The sequence below is a fragment of the Hylobates moloch genome, unplaced genomic scaffold (assembly GCF_009828535.3).
Source record: "Hylobates moloch isolate HMO894 unplaced genomic scaffold, HMol_V3 SCAFFOLD_10, whole genome shotgun sequence".
Taxonomy (NCBI): Eukaryota; Metazoa; Chordata; class Mammalia; order Primates; family Hylobatidae; genus Hylobates; species Hylobates moloch.
In genome coordinates, this window is record NW_026652285.1 from 92,137,288 (window position 1) to 92,158,103 (window position 20,816).

The window sequence follows — 20,816 nt, forward strand, 5'->3', positions numbered from 1 at the left end:
CTGGCTCTGCGTGCATTCACATTCGTAGTAGGATACTGGTCTGAAAAAGCAAGTGGCCAATTCTCCTTGCAACTTTCTCATACTCATCACATGCCTCTTACCTCTCCCATCGTTTAGACTATTTGGAAAAGTAGATACTGTACTTCTCTGGATACAATGACCTCCAAAGAAAAGCAGATACAGCCAAGAACACAGAGTCATTTGCCTCTCTCAATGGATTTGTTTTTTACCACAAAACTGAGACTGTAGATTCAAAAGCCAAGGTGCACAAAAACCAGGCTTTTTGAGAGAGGGAAAATGACTTTTTGACATCCATAAACATCACTTTACTCCTCAAAACCTAAAACATGAAGGACCCAGAACATCAAATTGAAAGCATAAATCATAGTCAAGGAAAGAAAAATAGATGGCACTTAAAGAGAAGTTTTCCCTCCATTGAGAAAGGAGATCAAAGTTTGATAAGAGAAGGAACACCAGAGGAGAAATACTAGATCTTAGGGCCCCCAGGTTTCCAGTGTCCTAAGATAAGTTCTGGGTATTGGAATGTATCAGTTACTTTTTGCCATAAAAATGCTGCATAACAAACACAAAGTCTTAATGACATACACTATGATAAGCTTTTATTCTCATCCATCTACAAGTCAGCTGGGAGTCCATTTGTTTAGTCTGGACTTGGCTGGGGTGGTTCTACTCTGTGTATCTCTTTTCCTCCTTGGACCAGAAGGCAAGCTAAGGAATGTTTTCTTGGTGATGGCAGAGACACAGAGAGCAAAAGAAAATGGTGAAAGCCTATGAAGACCTAAGCTTGAAAATGACCTGCCATTACTTTTGCCACAATCTGTTGACCAAAACAAATCACATGGCTGTGCTCAAAGTCAAGTAGGGTGAGGGTAGGTAGAAGTGAGGAGGGGATATGTCCTGCCTTTATAGAAAGAACCTCAAATTCTCATGCAAATTACATGTATATCAGGGGGGTCAAAACCTTGGGGCCAGTCACACAATCTACTCAGGGTAGGATGATTGGAACCCAAGTGAGCTTGAGAGATTACAGAGGAGGGGGACTGTTGCCTGGGAACTGATGTCCCTGCACAAGTTAGCAGCCATGGCTCAGGGAGATGTCAAGATGGATGAGCCAAGGAGAGACTCATAAACCTCATAGATCTCCAAGAGATGCTGAGATGTGCTGGTGGAGTAGAAGAGCAGAAGATGCACAGAGCTGAAGAGATTTTAAGTCAGGATGCAGGAAAGGAGGTGTGAGGATCTGACAACCATCAGCCAGGGAAAAGCCACCAACAGCAATCAATGCATCTGGAGAGAGGCCAATGACCTGTGAAGGGACAGGTCACCTCGTGGAGCTACACAAGCACCAAATGCCCTTCTGCCAATACCAGGTTGACAAAGCCAAGACCACTGGAGATTAGTTCACCCCTTCCATTTTGGGGAGAAGAGCAAAAGGAGGGAAATAGAATTTTAGCCGCCTACATTTAAATCCCAAATCAATCACATTTAAAGCTGAAAGTTGCTGAGTTATTTGAATGTACAGGATTAATGTATTTCCTGCCCCTGGCAGAGATAGGGACTCATGAGCTAAGGACAGGTACAAAGAAATAATGAAAGTTATATCTAAGCATGGTTTATAGATGGTTGTGACAGTAAACATTAAACCTGCAACTTAATATGTGTCTACTTTTGTACATTGTAATCACATATTTATTTTGCTGGATTTCTTATTGCTTCGCATCAGAAGATCAATTACATTGCTAATGGAAGCTTTTTAAAGGCTTGTGTCAGAGCCCCAAACGAAGGACAGAGGAGACATCCTGATGGAATTTCCAGCTAGCATTGACCCTGCTGGCTCTCTCAGCCCCCTCCTCTTGCTTGGATGTTGACAAATACTGATGGATGCTTTTTTGCATCAGCTAATGTGAAGGGAGTCTCGTTGTCTAGCGTTCTCCAGAGGAAGTTTTAACTTGTGGCTTAGTGCATTTATTATGTCATTTTTTTTCTTTTCATTCTGTGTTTCTCTCTGAGTTTATGAGAGGGGGTAGGGAGTGGGGGAGGAGACCAGATTGGAGCCAGGCTGTCCTCATTTGACTTACCAGTATTTGGAAGGCATTTAAGTTTTTCTTTTTTCTATTGGAATGAGAGTGAAATCCAAAATTCCTAGCTGTCTCTAAATACCAACTGACTAAGCTTAAAGACTCCCAAAATAAACAGCTTAGCATTCCGGAAAGTTACCAGAGACCTGGGGGTTTGGTAAATGAAGCATATACCTTTTGCCCCCTCACTCAGATCTTGCTCAAGCAGTCCCTCCATTGCCAAGGAAGAAGACATATGTTTGTTTTGCAGTCAGTCAATAAGGCATGAGTTTTTAAAACTTTGGCTTGTGATGCTGGGGCCCCAAAATAGAATATTATGTTACCAACAAAATGAAACTCAAATTCATCTGTGTTAGATTATCTCTCCCTCCTCTCTACCTGTCCCCTGTCCCATCCTTAAGGGTTAATTCAAGTCTCACACCTTGTCCATGTATTCTCCCATAACACATCGATCTATACTCAGAACTTATCGCTCTTAAACAATATTTATTTTAGGATTGACAATACTTGGCATGGATACCAACATTCCCATTGCCTTCCCTGTTCAGGCATTATTAATTGATCACAGCACTTCTTCCTGTTGATCTCATACGCAACCTCACGTGACATCTCAGCACAATTCTCTGCCCCAGGAAGCCAGTACTGATCAATGAGAATTGACATTTAAGGTGAAACGGCTTTGGCATACTTGACTCAGGTTCTCTTTTCAACCTTTAGGCACTGAGAATTTTTTAAAAAGTATAATAATAGCCATTGTTTATTGAACAAGCACTGTGCTAGATGCTTTCCAATTACCATCCCATTTATTCCCTTTCATAACATTACAAATTAAACATAATTTTCCCCCATTTCGTGAATGAGAAAACTAGGGTTCAGAGAGATCAGGTAACTTGCACAAGCTCACATGGCTGGGATGGTGGAAATGGAATGCAAGTCCAGTTATATCATAAGGTAAGGTCCTGGAGCTTCAATTTCTCCAACAAGCCACCATGTCCTACAGCTCTTTTGTCCCTATTATACTTTTCCATCCTCTGAGGCTTTGCTTACACAACCCCCTTTTCTCAGAATGGCTGTTGTCCTTTCCGTCTGGAGGGTATCTGCTTATCTTCAGAGAATCAGAAACACAGGTATCATTTCTGCTAGAAAACCCTTTCAAATCTTGATACAACTAGCCTCATCCTTTTTGTGACCCCCTCCTCCAATGTCACAACATGCTACTGGACTCTAACCTTTAAAACTCCTGTTGATGTAAGAGACTAAGCATTATTGATTCTTCTATACAAGGAAGGAAGGAAGGAAGGAAGGAAGGAAGGAAGGAAGGAAGGAAGGAAAGAAGGAAGGAAGGCCGGCCCAGGACCTGAGATCCTCAGGGATAGGTTGTTGATTTTTTAGTCCTCTCAGGAACTCAGCTGGCCTCTTGCAGGTGGTTCCACAAACCTCAAGAGGATTTTCCAGGGCACAAGGCATTTTTGTCTCATTTCTCTCCTTGCCCAGGCAGGAAGATACAGGAATCCATTCAAATATGACATAATTAGCTGTGACCACCCAAGGAAACACACAGAGTTGAGACCCAGAACTTTTGACCAACAGAGTTAAGTCCTCATCCAGGAAACATGGTGCCAAGTGTCAGATCCAAAGGGCCAGGCCAGAGAATAATGGATGGATGGGGCAGCCTTCTCACTGGTCTCTACCCTACGTCCATTCCTCCCCTTCTCCTACAGACGACCCTAGGGTGCTCTTTCCCAAACATTTGGTCATACCACACACACACACACACACACACACTTTCTCTCCCTCTTTCTAAAACAAACCCTTTCAGGGCTCCCCACTGCCCCCAGGAAAAAAGCCCAGGTTTTATAACATGGCACACAGGGTCCCCCATAATCTGAGCCCAGATGTCTTCTCCAAAGCCTTCTCTTGACTGTCTCCAACCCATTCTTTACATCTTAATCACCTGAAATGGCTCGAATCTCTACAGTAGCCAAGTGATTTATTTCCCCTGGGCCCTCCTTCACTATTCCCTCTTCCTGGAATGACCTCCTCCTTCCTTTTATCCTGCTTGGCCCCTACTCATCCTCTGTGAGCAAGCCCAGACACCGCCTTCTTCTGGCTTCCAGACTAGGTTAAGGATTCCCCTGTGTGCCCACAGTCCCCGCCTCAGCCATTTGTCTTACCTGTGCACCTTTAAGGGTAGTGGGTGTCAGTGCTCAGGCAGGTTTGATGAATGAAGAAATGAAGGGTAACAGCCAAGAGGGCTGGTTTCAGAATAGATGTCTCTATCAAGGAGTGGGTTATAGCTAGTGGCTTGGAATGAAAACCACGATGGCAATTTGGGCTGCAGCTTTGTTTTTATGGGTTGCCAGCACATATCACAGGGGCTAGCATGCAGGGTGAGAGATGCAACTTAATCCTCTAGCCACTCTGTGCAGGAAGGGGGCTAGAATTTGTATCCCCATTTGAAAATAAAGTTTTACGTGCCTCTCTCTACCTATGGTTATCCCCTTCTTCCCACCCCTCCTGAATCTCTGGGCTGCTCCTCCCTGAGGAGACGCACATCTTCTCTCTATGTCTGGACCTCACCGATGATGACACTGAACTTGGACTATCCTCTTTCACCCTTCTCTTTCCTCTCCTGTTAACATGTTTGACTTGCTTGGTTACTCTGGGTCTTCCGCTGTTTAGCTTCTGGAGCTCAACTCCTTTTCTTCTTTTATTTTTCACTAACTATAACAGCAATCCTATCAAATAACTACACATAATACAGTGACAGTGAGCCAGGATCCACCTTTTACCTGCGTCATGACATTGGATCCTCGCAACATTGTTCTGATGCTCAGAGAAGAAAAGAAACGTGTCTGATGACACATTAATACGTTTAATTACCAACACTCCAACCTGATTCTCCCTGGCTCCAAAGCCCTAAGAAATTCCTCCTTTTACTCTAAAAAAAACTTCTCCTCCAGGGGCATCCTCTTTCCCTGCCACTCACCCTGAACTTCCAGCAGACAAAGAAAAAGCCACCTCTAATACGTTCTCTCTACCCCGGTCTTTTCTCTTTCTCAATAAATCCATTTAAGAGTAAAACGTTTGATGGACAGTTTAATAGAGCTCTCCTTAAACCTGGCCACATTAATGATTTCTAGCTGGCTAAATGTCAACTTCCGTAGCTCAATAGCTATTTTCCTTCTTCAACAATCAGTGTTTCGCTTGGGGTTCTTGAGTTGGTGGACAGAGTATAGTGCTTTAATGGGCCATCCCTAAGTCAGTGGGCCTGAGGTTTAAGCTAAACTTACTGTGAGACCTTGAGCAAGTCATTTGACATCTCCAGACCTTAATGACTATAAAATGATGATAGTGATATACAGAACTGCTACATGTTATGAGAGAGTGTTTCATTGTATCTGTAGTGTTTTTTAAGTTCCTTAAAGAGGGGGCCAATGTATGTAAATAAACATGTTAGCCACATTGCATTCTTATTTTTAGATCTAAAAGTACAAATTTTCTCTTTACAAAAGATCAGTTTGCCATCTTAATGCCATTTGGGTAATGCAAATGTGTTCTGTCCACAAAACTATAATTCTATAATTCTATAATTTTTTGGAAACTTGCAATTTTATTCTTCTTTGAAGGACCTTTTCATCTCTTTTTTAGCTAGTGTAAACTAATATAAACTGAACTATCCTCTATCAGAAATAAAAAAAGGAGGTTTATCCTGATTCTTCCATATACTGTATGCCATATGCATGATCAGTCCTGCATTATAGGTAAAGAAATTGAGTCTTAGAGATGTTAAGTAACTCTCCCAAGATCATACAGCAAGCAAGTAGCAGAGTTGAGACCCAACTCTATGCTTTTAATGAGCAAGAAATAGTGACTCCAAATGGATGGTCATGGGTCTAGGGGAGGCCAGGGCAATGTGATTTGGGGGACATCTGAGCAATAGGGGCATCTTTACTACCAGGTTGCAGAGTGAATTGGAATGGTTAAAGCCGTGGAATCTATGTAAAAACCCATAAGCAACAATCGCTTCTTTTTTTCAAAAATATTTTCTTACTTTTAAATTCCCTGACTCTGGCTCAATTTCAAAGCCTCCGGTTATATGTTTAGATAATAAAAGTTGTCATCCTGGGTCCTGTTTGTGTGAAATCACTGCTGCAGCTCAGCCCAACATCCTGTGGGGAAAAGCCAGGGCAGAGAGCTTGGTGTAAAATGATAGTCATTATTAGATAATGTCCCAAGACTCCCAACATATCTTTTGATATGGTGACTCCTCACCTATTTGGGAATTAGGTAATCTCACAGTCTCACCTGTTCAGAACATGATATGAATAGTGCAGTGAAGCTACCTCCAAAGAGAGAGACCCACCCAAGCACTTAAATGCTTCATCGCGTTAAATCCTCACAACCAATCTTTTTTCCAAGAAGGAAACAGAAGCTCAGAAAGCCTGAGTAACTTGCTTAAGGAGACACAGCTAGTAAGTGGCAGAGCTGGTCCATCTACCCCAGATCCATGATCTTAATCACTATGTTAGATGGAAAACAAAGAAAACAACCACAGCTGCACAACCAAAGAGAGCATTACCAGCCCAGGTGTTTAACGTCAAGGCAAGTACCTCCTACTCTTGCTTGGAGTTTCTTTACACCGACTTCACCACAGAAGTCTAACTTGCATTGTCTTCTAGAAGGCACAAGGCTCGCAGGAGGGTGCAGACACAAGCACGATGAGAACTTCACAGAAAGAGCAATCACAGGACTGGAGATGAGGAGATCTGGGTTTTCCTTCTGGCCAGTCCACTAACTTACAACACTTGGGTTTTCAGCAGGGAAGTGAAAAGTTTGACTAAGAGGTCTCTGAGGATGCTTTGGGCTACAGAGGATATAAAGAAAAATAAAATAAGACACAATCCTTGTTTTTGAGGAACATACAGTCTCCTAAAGGAAACAGATGAAGTATACAACTATAAAACAAGACAGACAAAAAGTAGTGTTTTATAGAGGAAGAGGTGGAGTGTTTTTCATGGGAGCCAAGAGTGTAAGAATTCATTCCAAACCAAAATAGATCATAGCGCAGTTTCTATTGCAAGAACAGCGTGTGTCCTTTTTTTTTAATGCTGAATGATAGTCATTGCTCTCAGATTAATGGTATAGGATAGACTAGACCATTGGATAAACAATTTTGTTAAGCGCAAAGTGCTTAATACCTCAGTTATATAGACAATTCATCTATCCAGAAAGTCTCCTTCCTGGCCTTTCCCAGGCAGTCAAGGTTTATAGCCCAATAGCTCAATGTTCCTACAAAAGGGGCTTGTACTCAGTAATGGCTCTGGCTTGTTCTGTTATAGAAGCCAATTTATTTTATCCTTGTGAAATAAAATCCAGTTGTCTTTGATTCCCTCTTCTGAATCACATCTAATTTGATTCTTTATTGGAATTGGTTTCTTTCATTTTTTTTTTTTTTTTTGGTCTGATGTTTTATGAATGGCCCAGAACCAATATAGAAGTGAGTTAATGTAATTGGAAGGGGCTTCTGAAACTAAATGAAAACCCAAGAGCCCTTGGAGAATTAGGGGACCTTAAGGTTTTACTCCTGCCCCAGCAGGAGGATCAAGCAGAGACGAAAGACCCTGCCCCCAGGTAATGAAATGCTCACTGTAATCTGTAACCCTGACCCAACATCTCAGGACACATTGAAAACTTTCATTCTATTTTTAATGGTCCATGACTTTTCTCATCGCCAAGGCTTCATATCCTGTGCCCTCTGGCTGGCAGGCACATCCACTCCACCTGCTCCACCCCCCCCAGCCCTCAAAATTATACTAATAATTCATAATTATTTTCTACTGATCTGTCACTCTCTCCAGAATGTCTTCCCTGATGCCCCTAAGTCTGGGTGAGGCGCCTCCTCTGGGCCCATCAACACATCTATAGGCCTATCAACCTGCTGTCCTAACCTCTGTCTCTGTTCCTCTGTCTCCCTTGATAGACTCTAAGTCCCCTGAGGGCAGGGATGACTGCTGCCTCATTCACCCACACTCTGCCACTTACAGCTATGTGACCTCAAGAAAGTTATTTAACTTCTCCGCATCTGTTTCCTTATCTGTAATCTTGGGATAGTAACATAGGAATTTAGAATGAATTAAATATTACTACATACATGCAAAAAGCTCAACACTGAGCCTGGCACACAGCAAGTAGACAATAAATGCCAGCTCCTGTCATTACTTACCATTGTTTAGCCAATGCTCATCACAGTGCTTGTTACAGAATTCTCACTCAATAAATATTTTCAGGGAAGAATTCATGAATGCTCATCTTTACAGTAGTCGCTGTTCATCTTAGACCAGATGGGGCCTCAGAAATCAGCTGATATATGTTTCCTTTTGCATTTATTTTTTATTTTATTTTATTTTTTAATTCAGGAAGGTACACAGGCTCATGAAAATGAAAGAGGCTTGTACTGTGCTTGCCTTAAATGGAATCACCCAGTCTTAAAGTGTTGTTGTACAGGGAGAAACACCAAAGCCCAGAGAAGGGAGGCGACTTCCTCAAACACAGATGGTCAGGGTATGGGGAAAGGGTCAAATGAAATAATGCACAGGAAGCTGTTAGCACAATGCTTTTTGCTCCTGCACTGAGACTGGACACTTGCTGGCTATTACCCTCCCTTGCAGCATCCCCACTCTCTCGTCCCCTCTGCTAGGTGGCCCCAGGAAGCGTTGTGTACCTTGTCCTTGAAACCCACAGCCATTTCCATCCCTCTTTCTTTGACCCTTGTAGGAATGTGGGAACAGATCCAGGTTAGACATCTAGTAGGAACACAGTCACATTTGGGGGCTTAGCTTGTGCTCAACCTTGCCTTGGATAAGTAAGTGCATTGGATTTCTTTTGGTCAGAGAATGGAAAAGCCTTGCCTTTGGATATCGTCATATCAGAGAAAACTTAGGCCTGCAATCACATACAACAACTGCAATGTGGACTGCAAGCCTGCTACATACAGCATTCTCTGTGTGCTCCACACCCCCTTCATCTCCCTAACACCATCTCCATCCTCACTCTGCAGATGTGGGAACTGAAAGCTGAGTGGTTGCAGGCTTTGACTGCAGCTGCATGGCTTGTGAGGGTTTGAACCAGCACGGGTGGGCCTAGGTCAAAGCTCATAGTGCCATGCTCAGCTGCCTCTTGCAGGGTTTCCCCCTCATTCCCCTCCCCTCCAGGACTTTAGGAATCCCAGGCCCCCATGCCTCCTTGGTTTCAGATTTTGAGTCTCATTATAACTTTGTGATCTGAATCTCTGATGTAAGCATTAATATTTTTTTATCCTTATTCTTGACCCTAAACATGATAATTATTGCTCGAATTCCCTGTAATAATAGACTCCTGGGAAGTGGAAAAGGACTTAGCAGTTACCCTAGTCAATTCCACCCTTACTTAACAAGCATAGCTCCTACCCTGGTTATATATCAAGATCTGCTGGGTGTTTTTAAAAATACAGATGTGTGGGCTCCATCCCTGACCCCCTCTCCCAACTAAATCAGAAATTTGCTGGGCTCAGGGTCAGATATCTCTATTTTAAAGAATCCCCTGTGCCTCCAAAGGGCAAGAGTTCTCTACTCCAAAGATCAGAGTCAACCTTCGAAGTCAGATATCCTTGGACTCAGTGTTACCCCCCACTGTTTATCAGTCCTGTGACCTTGAGGGAAATGTGTGACCTCCCTGAGTAGCCATTTCCCAAGCTATAAAATGAGAAGAAAAAAATTCTCGCCAGGCGCAGTGGCTCACGTCTGTAATCCCAGCACTTTGGGAGGCTGAGGTGGGCAGATCACGAGGTCAGGAGTTTGAGACCATCCTGGCTAACATGGTGAAACCCCGTCTCTGCTAAAAATGCAAAAAACAATTAGCCGGGCGTGGTGGCGGGCACCTGTAGTCCCAGCTACTGGGGAGGCTGAGGCAGGAGAATGGCGTGAACCCGGGAGGCGGAGCTTGCAGTGAGCTGAGACTGTGCCACTGCACTCCAGCCTAGGTGACAGAGTGAGACTCCATCTCAAAAAAAAAAAATTCTTGGGTTGTAGAGATGTTAGAAAACCTAACTTCCTTAGGCTGGCAGAGCACAGGACATGTAATAGACATTCAGTAAACCAAGCCCCCTTCCACTCTTACAGTAATTGTATTAGTACAGGCTACTTGGTCTTTTTCTCCTATAAGTCAAGCTAAACAGGCCAAGTACTAGCAGACTGATGTTGAGGTGAGAGCTTTAGGTGCAAGTCCCGGCTGCCCTTCTTAATGCCTTTATGACCTTGAGTAAGTTGCTGAGCCTCAGTTTCCTTATCTGTGAAATGAGACTGATGTCACATACCCCAGAGGGTCCCAGTACACATTAAAAGAGATTGATTGTATAATGCATTTAGCACAGAACCTCATCCATAAGAAGTGCTAGGTACATGAAAACTAAAACGAACAGCATTCACATCCATTTCTGTTGCCTGCATTTTATAATTCAGTAAAATCAAACCAACCACTTCCATTGACTCAGACCATGAGTGTTTAGAGACTAGACCAGAATTTCAAGGACTTGCAGTCTTCCGGGTGCCACGTTAACAGATTTTTGTTTTTAAACTATAGGGATTTAGGACTTAATCCACAGGAAATGGGTTTGGCGAGGCACCATAAGAACCAACACAACTTCTAACCCAATTTCTGTCCAGGCCTTTATTCACTGATGCAAAATTAATTTAACAGTCATCTCTGGCTGGGGCAGCTCCAGAAAAAAAGGGTAGTCAGTTCCAAAGCAAAAGATAGAGGGAACGAACACATTAGACAAAAGTATCAAGATCCAAAAAGATCGGAGCAGGTCTGAGAGATGAGCCAAATCTAACAGGGTGGAATTTAACAGGGACACATGCACAATAAATGCTGCTTTGGGACAATGGTAAATGCTGTTTCTAGGTCCTGAAAACCAGGCCCATAAACGCAGGACAGGAGAATTATGCCATTACTGGTGTCAATGCTCAGTTAGCCAATGACAGTCAGATCTTCATGTCCCAGTTACTGTGGAGTCATGGTTGAGATTTGAACTGTGGGGCTAGCCTGCTTTCACCATTTACCAATGAAATTATTTAACCCTCTGTGCCTCTGTATTCTCATCTAGAAAGTAGGGATATACTTGTTTCTAACTTACAGTATTGCTGAGAGAATTAAAAGGTATAATGCATGGGTCTGGTCCGAGAGATGCAAAGAACAACAAAGCAATCCTTCATTAAGGAAGGCATAGACTAGCAGGAGAGACTGACACATAAGCTACCAGGTGCTATTCAGTGTGCTGAGTCTTTGCCCAAGATGTCATAGAACAGAGGTTGGCAAATTACAGCCCACTGGCCAAATACAGCCCACTACCTCTTTTTATAAATAAAGTTTTACTGGAACACAGCCACACCCATTCATTTATATATTGTCTATGGCAGCTTTCACACTACAAATGTAGACTTGTGTTGTTGTAACAAGACCTTATAGCCCACGATGCCTAAGTGTTTATCACCTGGCTCCTTATAGGAAAGTTTTGCCAACCCTAGGTATAGAAGAAGTTAACTCTGTCTTAGATGCCAAGAAAGGAGATAATTTTTGATCTTCTAATGTGTATCTAGTTCTCTAATAGGTGAAAATGACTGGAGGGTAAGGGGATTGATTGGGAAGATGTTGGTCAAATGATACAAAATTTCAGTTAGACAAGAGAAATATGTTTGAGATCTATTGTATACCATAGCAACTATTGTTAATAACAATATATTGTCACCTTGAAAATCGCTCAGAATAGATTTTAAGTGGTCTCATCACAAAGAATGTTAAGTATGTGAGGTAATGTATGTGATAATTAGTTCAATTTAACTATTCCACAATGTATACATATTTTAAAACATCAAGTACATGATATATGTACGTGATAAACACATACAATTTTTATGTGCCAATTTAAAATTAATTAAATCAGTGAACACGTATTAATGAATTTGAGGTTCTATAAGGCTTGATGACTGGCTCAAAGTCACAGATAAGTGTTAGGAGCAGAACTCGAACCTGGACTCCACACTGCACATGCTTTTCACTGTCCCAGGAGCATTAAAGTAATCAGACAGCATATTTATGAAGGGTATTGAAGGGTGAATAGAAGCCTCCCAGGTAGAGATGATGTCTAAAGAATGAAGGAGGTATCCAAAGATGGTTAAATGAGCAAGAACAAAGTGTCCAAGACGTGAACATATTTTTGAAATGCAAATCGTCGGGTGTGAAGAGATTCTAGAATATGACAGCTGGGGAGGGGGATGGGAAAGAAGAAAAGAGTCCACAGGGTGGGCGATGATTGAGGGAAAGCAAAGAACTGTCCACTTGCTGTCAATGATCTCCCGCAAGGTCTCATGAACAGCACTCCCACAAAAACGGATTGGGGAGCAATATGCCCGATTACAGACAGTCTGACATCATGGAGCCTAGTTATCTCATTGTACAGATGGCAAAACGGAGGACCGGAGAAAGAGGAAACCTTGCCCCAGACCACACTGCACGTCAGTAATAGAGAATCCAGGATCCCAAGACTCGAGTCCAGAGATCCTTCCCATCACACCCACGGAAGGGGAGGATTCTGCCAGCAGGGGGCGCTGTGGCCAGCGTGCCTGCGGACTAGGAGCCTTGTGCATCTGCAGACAGTTAATGAAGGTCTCTCGTTTCCCCGGGACTGATTATGGTTCAATCGAATTATCCATCTTGTGCCATGGCGTCCCAGACCCATTTCTGAGGGGTCACCATGCTGTTTAGGATGAGCGATGCCGGCTGGAGGTCCGCCAATGCACCTGTGGTATTTTGATAACTTCACATATTGCCAACCTCTTACATTTAATATACAACTTACAAGCAGGGCAAAGTTTAACTCACTCTAATCAACTGTAAAATGAACTGGGGACTTGCTGTTCCCCTCTAAAGACCTGCGTCTGCATCGTGCTCATCATTAATGGTCATGGAGCTCTCTGCTTGCAGAGATTGGTTATTAATGAGGGCTGGAATTACGGATTTCAATTAAGTACTTTGCACTGGTCCTGAAATGCAGTGGGATCCACTCCGGGGAAATATAAATGCTGAGATGAAATACAATCCTGCCTCCCAAACCCCTGTGTCCACAGGTACCATCTTCTCAGCTCCATCTCTTTCTATAAATCTGCGGCAGCACCCTGCAGGACAAAGAGGGTGGGCATTGGGTCCAAGCTTGGGCCACACCATCTGTAGCCTTTTCCTGGAGTCTAGGCTTCCTCAGCTACAACTTGAGTTTATGGAGGGCTCAGTATGTATCAGGAGGTGGGAGTATAAACACAAATAAACCTAGTTCCACCAGCTGTCAAGTCTCTCTAAGAATGACTATAAAGGTCAACATTGGTTAATAGGCATTGATTAAGCACCTACTATGTGCAAGGCATTGTTCTTAAACTGATACCTAGGAAATTTTTCTGGGAAATACTTTGAAATCCAACAGAAGCGAGTTTAACTTCTGATTCTGCCTGCTCAACACATAAGGCCTTGGGCAAGTTGCTTAGCGTCTCTGAAACTCAGTTTTTCCCCCTCTAAAGTGGGAATAATAGCATTTTCATTACATGATTCTAAGGATTAAATATGACAGCCTGAGTGAGGCACTTGGATTTTCCTGAATGCTCTTTCTTAGACCTTTGGGAGGTTATTCACAACAAGGAGGTAGTTCTTTGCTTTACTTCAACCACTGCACCCTCCTCTGGACTCTTTCTTGCATCTTAGCATCTCCCTCCCGTGCTGTTATAAGTATTTAATAAAAAGCCATTACTATTATTGCCCATCTCCAGATCTTTACTGATCATCTACGATGTTCTCAGACCTAAACTAGGTGCATTGGGAAAATGCCTCATCACATGATTAGATAAGAATTTGTTCTCAAGCAATTTAATCTCGTTTCAAAAGCAAGAATAACACAAGTTGAGAAGAATTCTGTATTTGTAACTAATTAAGATTGTTGGTGCCTGGTTGAGAGAAGGGGAGAGGTGGCTAACTCAGGCCGGGAAACTCAGGACGCTGATCTGGATAGAGAGGTAAAGCGGCCAACCAGAGAGCAGGGCTCCTGGCCACGAGGCTGGGTGATGTGAGAGGACAAGGAAGCCTGTTCTTGATTGGCTTGCAGGACACCCACGGGAAAGCCACAGGAGCTGTTAGCATAATCTGTGGTGTGGTGTGGCAAAGAAAGCTCTGGATTCTCCCAGCTCTCCTATGTGACCTAAGCAAGTCCCATTTCATGTGGGGTCTCAGTTTCTCCATCTACAAAATGGGGAGAATTAATCCAACTTCTTTGTGGGCTTATTGTGAGGATTACATGAAATATAGAGTGGGAAAATGTTTTGAAAACTCTAAAACCTGTGGGCACATGGAGAAGAAAACAAGCATCCCAGGAGTCAGGAGGAAACCTGACAAGGCAGTGAACACACACAGTCAGTGATTTGAGATCTCCTGCCTTGGATGTGTGACCCCAAGAACATTCACCTTGGTCCGGGCTGCTGGCTGCAGCTTCAGACCCTGGCTGCCTCCCTGGGGCTGGGCAGCATTTGGATCCCTGCTCACAGCCTCAGGCTGCTTCACATTCCAGACGTGCCACTTCCTCCCTCACGCTGTGACGAAGAAAACCACAAACAGATTTCCCATTAACTCATGAAAGCCTTGCTGCCTGGAAAGCAAAGCCTCCTGCTAGTCCTCAGCACTTTCCCAGGGGAGTATGGGAGAAGGCAGGTAGGGGAGACAAGGGCTCACGGGGAGAGCACAATGCCAGCTCAAATGTCATACTTGGAGGGGACAAACAGCCAAGACCAAAAAACCAAGAAGAAACAGGAGGCAGCATGATTCTCCTGTGCCAACTAAGTGCTGTGTTACCTCAATATAATGACTTAACCTCTCTGAGCCTCAGATCCTAAAAAATTGTGCAAGAATATACTTCAAAAAAAATTTTAAAGCCATTGGCCATTTTCCTGCTGTCTTAACATTTACAACTGACATACAGAGAAGAATTTTGAAGTTATTAAAGCTCCTCTATATCTATTCTCATAATCAATCTTCAGAGCAAACTTGGGAGTAAAATAACAGAAGTTCATTTGCACACTCTAGAGATTAGAAAATCCAGGCTCAGAGGGACAGTCCCCCTCTGTCAGTAGAAGAATTGGGTCACCTGACATCTCACCATATTCTTCAACATCTTTGCCTCTCTCCCCTGAAAGAAGACTCTTTCTGGACCATAACATGCATAACGGTATGAACAACACTTAATTTGCAGCACAAACGCTGAGATTCTTTTTTCTTTTTTTTTTTCCTCAAGACAAAGTCTCACTCTGTCGCCCAGGCTAGAGTGCAGTAGTACAATCTCAGCTCACTGCAACCTCCACCGCCCCAGTTCAAGCAATTCTCCTGCCTCTGCCTCCGGAGTTACAGGCATGTGCCACCATACCCAGCTAATTTTTTTAAAATTTTTAGTAGAGACAGGGTTTCACCATGTTGGCCAGGCTGGTCTTGAACTCCTGACCTCATGATCTGCCCGCCTCAGCCTCCCAAAGTGCTGGGATTACAGGCATGAGCCACTGCGCCAGGTAAGGCTGAGATTCTTAGAGGTCAATCATCCCCCTGTCTCCACACCACCTCAGGTAAAAGACCTGGAAACTTAGAGAGATCTCAGCTACCAGACTGATGACTTTAATGCTAGGAGGATACTTTGTTATTGGACATCTCTTAGGAATTGCTCTTCCTGGTTTCTCTCATGGGCAAAGAGTTTGCAGCATAGGATTACTTTTTATTGATAACCCAGAGAGTGGGCTTGTGAGAAAATGAAAAGTCTGTGCACTTGCTCAGGGCCAAATGGATTGAGCCTGATTTTGAAAATGCTTAGGATCCCTTTACTAGGATGGCGGATGAGCAAGAAAAAGAAGGAAGATTCACACCTCTTTAATCCCATCAGCGCTATAGCTATTGTGTCTTGAATTGCATTCCCAAAAAAGATATGTTGAAGTCCTAACCCCTGATATTTGTGAATGTGATCTTATTTGGAAATAGGATTTTTGCAAATGCAATCAAGCTAAGATGAGGTTATACTGCAGTAGGGTAGACCCTACTCCAGTGACTGGTGTCCTTATAAAAAGAGGAAAATTTGGTCACAGAGATATGTGCAGAAAGAATGCCATATGATGATGGAGGCAGAGATTACAGTGATGTGTTTTAAACCAAGGAACATCAAGTATTGCCAGCAACCACCAAAGTTAGAAAGAGGCAAGGAAAGATTGTCCCCTAGAGCCCTCAGGAGGAGAATGGCCCCACAGGCACCTTGATTTTGGACTTCTAACCTTCAGAACTATAAGAATTAATTTCTGTTGTTTTGAGCCACCCAGTTTGTATTTTATTATAGCAGCCCCAGGAAACTAATGCAATAGCATTGCCAGAACAGAAAATGAGTGGCACATGTTACAACCACCAGAATCCACCTCCCCATGAAGCTCTGGCCCTTCTGACTGGCAAAGCCTTTGTGGATTTTGTTGCCAGTGTGGTCTATCCCATGTCTTAGAGATCACACCAAGGCCCATCCCAATCCAATGAAGAAACAAGTTCAAATATTGAAAAGTGCTACATATTGAGCAAAACCAGATAAGAGGACAAGAAGGAATGGAGGTGGGGGAGGCAACTTTCGATTGGGTGGTCATAAAAAGCTATGCTGAAGAAGAGTCTTTGAGACAGGTGGATAGAACCTTATATATATTTCTAAAAGTCAGTGGATGCTATTACTCACGAGGCTCTTCATCCTGTGAGGACTGATATTCCCAATATCTTATATCTTGACTCCATGTCCTCTACCTTTCCACAGGCCCAAACCTTAAAAAAATCCTGAATTCTAGATTTCATATTCCTGGGAGTCAAATATAAATCACTATTTCTCTTCTCTTCCAGTACGCTACACTGTTTACAGGCAAGTAACTATATAATTTTTCATTCAAACTGGGACACTTCTGAGAGGGGGAGGGGCATTCTGGATCATTACACAGGACAACAGGCATAAACCAGGATGGTCCCAGACAAGCCAGAGTGTAAAGTGACCCAATTTACAGGCTGTAACTAGCTCCGAGATCTGTAAACTCAGTTACTTAATGCAAGTGCTGTATACCAGATCAATTAGCTAAGATGGAGAGGATGGAAGAAAGGTAGATATGCAAATAGCTGTCCAATCAAAGTCACCCAGCCTTAAGGTAAAGGCCTTTGCTTTCCTCCAGATTCACTGCATTCCTGTTACTACTAAACTTCTTTAGGATGGGTCATGATACATCAAGGATGCCAGCATGCCCCTCTTCACCTTCTTAGTCCTTGGAAAATTACAGCTTACGGCAGAGGCTGCTAGAGGGCCCCCTAATATCCATGCTCCCCTTGTTTCATAACAATAGAATCTAGCTGCCCAGAATAGGGGGTACATTCTCCAGTTTCCCTTGCAGCTAGGTGTGGCCATGTGACTTAATTCTAGTGAATGGATGCAACCACAGGTGTTGAGTGGAAACTTTCACAAACCTCTCTGAAGATGCAGTTGTTTGTTGGGTATCCTTTGCCCTTTCCTCCCTGCCTTCCTCCATCATTCTGTGACAAACATGGATGTGATGGCTAGAGTTTCTCCTTGGACCTTGAAGTCAAAGGGCACATCATAGAGATGGTGGAGGGATGAATTGGAAAGAGCTGGGTGCTATCACATGACCAATGGTATGAACACTACTTGATTGGCAGGTAAGGGTTGAGATTAGTTGTCAATCTAATCATCCCTTGCCTTCACACCACCTCAGGTAAAAGATCTGGAAACTTGGAAAGATCTCAGCTACCAGGCTGATGACTTCAATGCTAGAAGAATGATACTTTGTTATTGGACATCTCTTTAGAATTGCTTTTCCTGGTTTCTTTCATGGGCAACGAGTCCAGCCCCTAGCAGCCCTGGACTTTCATGTGAACAAGAAATAAGCTTTCACCCCATTTAATCTACTCTGTAAGCACTCTCAGCTGTGCCTAGTCATAACTGAGACCAAGTTCCTCTAATTCCTGACATGAACTCTACAGGGTGGGAGAACTGAGTTCCAGAAAGGGGTGTCCAAAATTCGTAATTAAAATTGAAAAATTAAATTAAAATATAGCAGGCTTCCCAACTTCTAGCTTTCATTATATTTATTCTCCTACTCAATAAACTTTTCTTGAACACAAACACTGTATCAGGTAGTAAACAGGTACTGAGTAAACAGAGCTGAGTAAATCAGGTTACTCTTGTCAGGAGCTCATGATCAAGAAAACAAATAGTAAAATTACAGTCTGAGAAGTGTTCTACACACACACGCACACATTCACATGAACACACAAGGTAATGTAGGAACCCAAAAGAGGGAGAAGCATCTAACTGCTCTCAGGAAAGAATTCATAAGGAAGGCAACATTGGAGCTAAATCCTTAAGAAAGAAGAGGAGTTTTCCAGTTGTGGAAGGGGGAAATGGCATTTTAGGCAAAAGTATGGAGGCCAAAGAGAACACGGAACAGGTGCTAGGCATAATAATGTCCCCCTAGAGATGTCCAAGTCTTAATCACCAGAAGCTGCAAATACATTGCCTTCCACGGGAAGTGGGGATTAAGATTGCAGATAGAATCAGAGTTGCCAATCAGCTGGCCCTGAAATAGGCAGATTAGCCTCAATTATTCAGGTGGGTCTAATATATAATCACAAAGGTCCTTAAAGCAAAGGAGAGAGACAGGAGAGGCAGAGTGATGCAATATAAGAAACTCCAACGGCGATTGCTGGTTTTGAAGACAGAAGAACAAGGCCAAGAGCAGAGGAATGCGGGTGGCCTCGAAAAGCTTTAAATAAGATGAGAGAGCAGGTTTTCCCCATAGCCTCTAGAAAGGAATGCATCCCTGCTGACACCGTGACTTCAGGCAAGTGAAACCCATTTCAGAATTCTGACCTTCAAAACTGTAAGGTAATAATTTGTGTTATAAGAAATAAATTTGTGTTTTAAGCCACTGAGTTTGTAGCGATTTGTTAGTGACAATAAGAAACTAATACAAAGCCAAAAGCTGATCATGGTTGAAGAGTAGATAAAGTGTATGAAAAGAGGTTGCAGATATGGGGGGGGGGGGGCATGACTATAGAGACTTAAATTTCAAGGCAGACATTTTGAAATGCATAGGCAGTGGGAAGCTGCTGAAGGATTCTAACGAATGAGTGATGTGGTCGGATTTGCGTCACAAAGAGGTCACCAACTGGTGCAGAGGAGGAACTGCCAGAAGGCAGGGAGACCCCGGGGGAAGAGGCTGCGGTGGTCCTAGTGAGCCCCCATGGTGAGCTGGGGCCACAGGAGGACTGCCTCCTCTGAGCCCTTAGGACTCATGGGACCTCTGCACCACAGCACTGGCTGCCAGGGGCCATGTTGTGTTCCCCACTCCTTTCCTAGTGTCCTTCCGGAGGCAGCCTCTGCAGTGAAAAGCCGGACTAGGAGAGAGGTGGGCTTGAGATCTCGTCTACCATTTACTAACTCTGGGGCCTGAACCAAGTTACCTCACCGCTCTGTGCCTCATTTTCCTCATTTGCAAAGCAGTGATGGCAATCCTCTTTCAGGGTGCTTGTTTGGCATGACACTTACCAAGCCTCTCCATGCTTCCTATGAATGGTTGCATCATCCCGAAATGCTCCCTGCTGAGTAGACTATTCTCCCCGTGCTTTTAAGACTCCCACGTTGATTTCAGGAGGAAGCAACCAAACTGCAGACTTGGCCCTCGGAGCTCTCTGGAGCTGTGCGGTCTCTGGGCCGGTGTCCTGCACTATTGCTCAGAGGGCTGGGCGCCATCTAGAGGGCAACAGCAGCAACAGCCAGAAGGCAAGGAAAGCTGCAGTGATTCCCAAACATAACCAAAGGGGATGCGGGGAAGCCTGCTTCTGGCTCTGTGGGTGGATTCTATAATAAAATGAAATGTGAGATCATAGAATCTTTTAATTCTAGCATGTAGGAATTATGAGATTATAGAAAAATTAACTCTCTAACCTATGGGGGGTGGAGTCTTAGAATCACACAGTCTTTGACTTTTAGAAACAGAGAATGCAGTATTTCTGGTTTCTTCAGTTCTTATACCCCTGGGTTGCCCCTCGCCTCAATAGAGGACAAATTCAAACTTTGAACATTGACACCCGGATCTCAGTCTCCAACACCTCACCTGCTTGACCGCAGCTCCTCCTCTTCTGACCAGTCACCCCCAGAAACCTTCCAAGGATGGCTCACCACCAGCCTCTACTGCCAGAACAAAAGCCCCTTGATGTCAAGGACTACGCCCTTCACCTCCTATCACCGCACATGGCCAGGCTCACAGTGGTGCAGGAAGGCAGCATGATCCCGCTGTCCTCAACAGCAGAAGCCTATAGGTGCAGATCCCAGCTCCACCACTGGCTAGCTGGAGCATAACTTAACTTCTCTGGGCCCTTTGTTACTTATCTGTAAAATGGGAAATATCATAGTACCCACCTCATAAGGATATTGGGAGCCTAAATTAACATAATCTATAGAAAGTACTGAGAAGGATTTCTGATACGTGATAAATGCTTGATAAATGTTAATTTTTTTTTTTTTAAGATGGCGTCTCACTCTGTTGCCAGGCTGGAGTGCAGCGGCGTGATCTCGGC

At 43.5% G+C, this 20,816-nt stretch overlaps 1 long non-coding RNA gene across 1 annotated transcript; it reads left to right on the forward strand.

Annotated features, from left to right (window-relative positions):
* The first annotated feature begins 19,448 nt into the window (after positions 1-19,448).
* On the forward strand, positions 19,449-20,136 carry LOC131384515 (uncharacterized). The gene is made up of 2 exons (XR_009215431.1): positions 19,449-19,645; positions 19,889-20,136. It is a non-coding gene; the product is annotated as an uncharacterized LOC131384515 (long non-coding RNA).
* The last annotated feature ends 680 nt before the right edge of the window (positions 20,137-20,816 follow it).